Raw genomic sequence first — 6,000 nt, 5'->3', positions numbered from 1 at the left:
TACGCCGCCAGGGACTCAAATCCTGCAGTGCCAGACGTGTCCCCCGCTTAAGCCAGTACATGTCCAGGCCCGTCTGAAGTTTGCTAGAGAGCATTTGGATGATCCAGAAGAGGATTGGGAGAATGTCATATAGTCAGATGAAACCAAAATAGAACTTTTTGGTAAAAACTCAACTCATCGTGTTTGGAGGACAAAGAATGCTGAGTTGCATCCAAAGAACACCATACCTACTGTGAAGCATGGGGGTGGAAACATCATGCTTTGGGGCTGTTTTTCTGCAAAGGGACCAGGACGACTGATCCGTGTAAAGGAAAGAATGTATGGGGCCATGTATTGTGAGATTTTGAGTGAAAACCTCATTCCATCAGCAAGGGCATTGAAGATGAAACGTGGCTGGGTCTTTCAGCATGACAATGATCCCAAACACACCGCCCAGGCAACGAAGGAGTGGCTTCGTAAGAAGCATTTCAAGGTCCTGGAGTGGCCTAGCCAGTCTCCAGATCTCAACCCCATAGAAAATCTTTGGAGGGAGTTGAAAGTCCGTGTTGCCCAGCGACAGCCCCAAAACATCACTGCTCTAGAGGAGATCTGCATGGAGGAATGGGCCAAAATACCAGCAACAGTGTGTGAAAACCTTGTGAAGACTTACAGAAAACGTTTGACCTGTGTCATTGCCAACAAAGGGTATATAACAAAGTATTGAGATAAACTTTTGTTATTGACCAAATACTTATTTTCCACCATCATTTGCAAATAAATTCATTAAAAATCCTACAATGTGATTTTCTGGAATTTGTTTTTCTCATTTTGTCTGTCATAGTTGAAGTGTACCTATGATGAAAATTACAGGCCTCTCTCATCTTTTTAAGTGGGAGAACTTGCACAATTGGTGGCTGACTAAATACTTTTTTGCCCCACTGTATACACGCGGAGATCGTCCCTTCACCCACACCGCGTCTCACAAAGACACGGCGGTTGGAACCAAAAATCTCAAATTTGGACTCCAGACCTAAGGACAAATCTCCACCGGTCTAATGTCCATTGCTCGTGTTTTTTGGCCCAAGCAAGTCTCTTCTTATTGATGTCCTTTAGTAGTGGTGTCTTTGCAGCAAGTTGACCATGAAGGCCTGATTCACAGATGTTGAGATGTGTCTGTTACTTGAACTCTGTGAAGCATTTGGGCTGCAATTTCTGAGGCTGGTGACTCTAATGAACTTTTCCTCTGTAGCAGAGGTAACTCTGGGTCTTCCATCCCTGTGGCGGTCCTCATGAGAGCCAGTCTCATGAGAGACAGTTTCATCATAGTGCTTGATGGTTTTTGCGACTGCACTTGAAGAAACTTTCAAAGTTCATGAAATTTTCCGTATTGAGTGACCTTCATGTCTTAGTATTGATGGACTGTCATTTCTCTTTGCTTATTTGAGTTGTTTTTGCCATAATATGGACTTGGTCTTTTACCAAATAGGTCGATCTTCTGTATACCTACCCTACCTTGTCACAACACAACTGGATTGGCTCAACTGATTGGCTCCAAGAAGGAAAGAAATCCCACAAATATACTTTTAACAAGGCAAACCGGTTCATTGAAATGCATTCCAGGTGACTACCTCATGAAGCTGGTTGAGAGAATGCCAAGAGTGTGCAAGGCTATCATCAAGGCAAAGGGTGGCTATTTGAAGAAAGTCAAATAGAAAATATATTTTGATTTGTTTTACACTTTTTGTGGTTACAACATGATTCCATATGTTTTGTTTCATAGTTTTGATGTCTTCATTATTATTCACTATAGTAAATACAAAGAAAAACCCTTGAATGAGTAGGTGTTCTAACCAGTTGAAGTCAGAAGATTACATACACCTTAGCCAAATACATTTAAACTCAGTTTTTCACAATTCTTGACATTTAATCCTAGTAAAACGTTCCTGTCTTAGGTCAGTTAGGATCACCACTTAATTTTAAGAATGTGAAATGTCAGAATAATAGTAGAGAGAATTATTTCTTTCAGATTTTATTTCTTTCATCACATTCCCAGTGGGTCAGAACTTTACATACACTCAATTAGTATTTGGCAGCATTGCCTTTAAATTGTTTAACTTGTGTCAAACGTTTCGGGTAGCCTTCCACAAGCTTCCCACAATAAGTTAGGTGAATTTTGGCCCATTCCTCCTGACAGAGCTGGTGTAAGTGAGCCAGGTTTGTAGGCCTCCTTGCTCGCACAGGCTTCATCAGTCCTGCCCACAAACTTTCTATAGGATTGAGGTCAGGGCTTTGTGATGACCACTCCAATACCTTGACATTGTTGTCCTTAAGCCATTTTGCCACATCTTCGGAAGTATGTTTGGGGTCATTGTCCATTTGGAAGACCCATTTGCGACCAAGCTTTAACTTCCTGACTGATGTCTTGAGACGTTGCTTCAATATTTCCACAATTTTCCTACCTCATAATGCCATCTATTTTGTGAAGTGCACCAGTCCCTCCTGCAGCAAAGCACCCCCACAACATGATGCTGCCACCCCCGTGCTTCACAGTTGGGATGGTGTTCTTCGGCTTGCAAGCGTCCCCATTTTTCCCCCAAACATAACGATGGTCATTATGGCCAAACAGTTTTATATTTGTTTCATCAGGCCAGAGGACATTTCTCCAAAAAGTACGATCTTTGTCCCCATGTGCAGTTGCAAACCATAGTCTGGCTTTTTTATGGCGGTTTTGGAGCAGTGGCTTCTTCCTTGCTGAACGGCCTTTCAGGTTATGTCGATATAGGACTCGTTTTAATGTGGATATAGAGACTTTTGTACCTGTTTCCTCCAGCATCTTCACAAGGTCCTTTGCTGTTGTTCTGGGATTGATTTGCACTTTTCGCACCAAAGTACGTTCATCTCTAGGAGACAGAATGCGTCTCCTTCCTGAGCGGTATGACGGCTGCGTGGTCCCATGGTGTTTATACTTGCGTACTGTTGTTTGTACAGATGAACTTGGTACCTTCAGGCGTTTGGAAATTGCTCCCAAGGATGAACCAGACTTGAGGAGGTCAACAATTTTTTTTCTGAGGTCTTGGCTGATTTCTTCTGATTTTCCCATGATGTCAAGCAAGGAGGCACTGAGTTTGACAGTAGGCCTTGAAATACATCCACCGGTACACCTCCAATTGACTCAAATTATGTCAATTAGCCTATCAGAAGCTTCTGAAGCCGTGACATAATTTTTGGGAATTTTCCAATTTTCCAAGCTGGAATTTTCACACCTAGACCTGTTTAAATGCACAGTCAACTTAGTGTATGTAAACTTCTGACCCACTGGAATTGTGATACAGTGAATTATAAGTGAAATAATCTGTCTGTAAACAATTGTTGGAAAAATTACTTGTCATGCACACAGTAGACGTCCTAACCGACATGCCAAAACTATAGTTTTTAACTAGAACTTTGTTGAGTGGTAGAAAAACTAGTTTTAATGACTCCAACATAAGTGTATGTAAACTTCCGACTTCAACTGTAAGTAGTTTTTTAGGTATCTGTACTTTACTATTTATATTTCTGACTACTTTTACGTTCAATACATTCCTAAAGAAAATGATGTACTTTTTGTTCCATATATTTTCCCTGACAACCAAAAGTACTTGTTACATTTTTCATGCTTAGCAGGACAGGAAAGTGGTCCAATTCACACACTTATCAAGAGAACATCCATGGTTATCCCTACTGCCTCTGATCTGGAGGACTCACTAAACACAAATGCTTAATTTGTAAATGATGTATGCGTGTTGTAGTGTGCCCCTGGCTATCTGTAAATAGCATTTTTTTAAACAAGAGAATTGTGCAGTCTTATTATAAGCAATTTGAAATGATTTATACTTTTAACACTTAAGTATATTTAAAACCAAATAGTTTTAGACTTTCTCAAGTAACGTTAGTATTTTTCTGGGTGACTTTCACTTTAACTTGAGTCATTTTCTATGAAGGTATCTTTACTTTTGACAGTTGGGTACTTTTCCCACCACTGCAAGTTAGGTCAGAGGTCAGAACGCTTGGATCAACCGAACTCCTTGGCCAGAGCGTCTAGTGTGCGCTGTGAATTTACGAAGGAACAGTCTGACAACGCTCTAAATTTACAAATGCCCAGAGCGCTCTCTGAGCGCACTCTGGCACTCCAGATTGAATATACGAACACGTCCCGGGTCTCTTCTTTCTTAGGCGTCGCATTAACCACATCCGGTTGTTTCGGGGTCCCAACAAGATCCTGGTCACCCTCAACGACATCACTTTCATCAATCCGTCGCTTACCAACAAGGTCAGCCAAGCAACTCGACTCCAACTCAAACCAAAATGTATTGTGAAATGCTCTCATAAACAACATGTAGGCTTATTTTGCTGGGCGTCTATGACGATTCACTCACGGTTGGGAAATTATGAATACTGGTGGATCGTTCCACCGATTCAGTGCCTTTTTGTGAAGTGTATCTTGGTCGACAAACTTTTGATTTCACTTTATTTTAACATTCTGTCAAAGAGCACATGTTCAACTTCATAAACACATTTTCCCATCTCAACAGGTTAAATTAAATAATTACTATAGTAAGCACCTATTAAGTGACAAATAAAATTACAGGGTTGACGATTTCATCTTAAATCAGCAATACAACCCCTTGTGACAGAGGGTATGGAAGCTTGTTGTGTGCAACAGGAAGTGGTAGTTGAATGCAAGCAACAACAAAATGTAATTGGTCAAACATTTCTAGCCTGTCTGAGGGTTGACGTGTTATGCTCAACCCGCTCAGTTTTCTACCACAAAACACCAGAAAATGGCCAAAAATAGTAGAACCAGCTCACCTGCTTTTGCGCTTCTTTTGGAAATATATTTAAAAAGGAATTGTTTCACGATATAAAACCATATATCAGTTCACGTAACAGGATTGATTTAAAAATGGGGAACAGACCTACATTTATCACAAATTACGTTAAACAATGATCTTCCAAAATGAGTTTGTCAAAGCAACAAAGTAACTTTGTTTACAATGATTGTGAAACTTGGAGACATTTTTGGATTAATTGGGTCTTCCTAGAAGTGACACAGGGTTGATGGATGGACATGTCAAAATGCAGATTCTTTGCACTTTAGCAAGCCTTATTTACATAAAAAAATCTATACATCTGATTTATTGAATTCTCCATGTGGTCTATATTAAAGGGCACTTCATTTAATATAACAGGCTTTTAAAATTCAATATTGTTGTACAATTTTGACTTAAAATATCAAATGGCACTCTTTTTGTGGAAAGACCCTGGTGTATTAGCAGTCATGATTGAACCCATTTCTGCTGTGCTCCAGAAGCTGAGTATAGACGACAGTTAGAGTAAGACCAGTGGAGTCTCTCTGAGGAGCCTGTCACAGCGCATGCGTCATGTCCCCTTCTCTGAACAATCACCTGCCACCTACGATAACTCCGTCCTCTATGAAGTAAGAAAGAGCAGAATGGTTGTTTGATTGTTAAAATGATTAATTGATTTGTTATAATGAACTGCATTAGTTAAAAACATGTTTGTGATGAACATCTGAGTGGGGAAATTCTTGACTATTATGGCCCAATTTAATGTTGGTTTAGACTGGGCGTGGCTTATGAGACTACCTCATGGAACATTCAGGAGCATTAATACCAAAATCAAATTGTATTAGTCACATGCGCCAAATACAACAGTGAAATGCTAACTTACGAGCCCCTAACCAACAATGCAGTTGAAAAAATACGGATAAGAATAAGAAATAAAAGTAAGAAGTAATTAAAGAGCAGCAGTAAAATAACAATAGCGAGACTTTATACAAGGGGGTACCGGTACAGAGTAAATGTGCGGAGGCACCTGTTGAGGTAATATGTACATGTAGATAGAGTTAATAAAGTGACTATACATAAATGAGAACAGAGAGTAGCAGTGTGGGGGGGGGTGCAAATAGTGTGTGTAGCCATTTGATTAGATGTTCAGGAGTCTTATGGCTTGGGGGTAGAA

The sequence above is a fragment of the Salmo salar genome, chromosome ssa07, assembly GCF_905237065.1.
Source record: "Salmo salar chromosome ssa07, Ssal_v3.1, whole genome shotgun sequence".
Taxonomy (NCBI): domain Eukaryota; kingdom Metazoa; phylum Chordata; class Actinopteri; order Salmoniformes; family Salmonidae; genus Salmo; species Salmo salar.
This window is presented reverse-complemented; position numbering follows the sequence as displayed.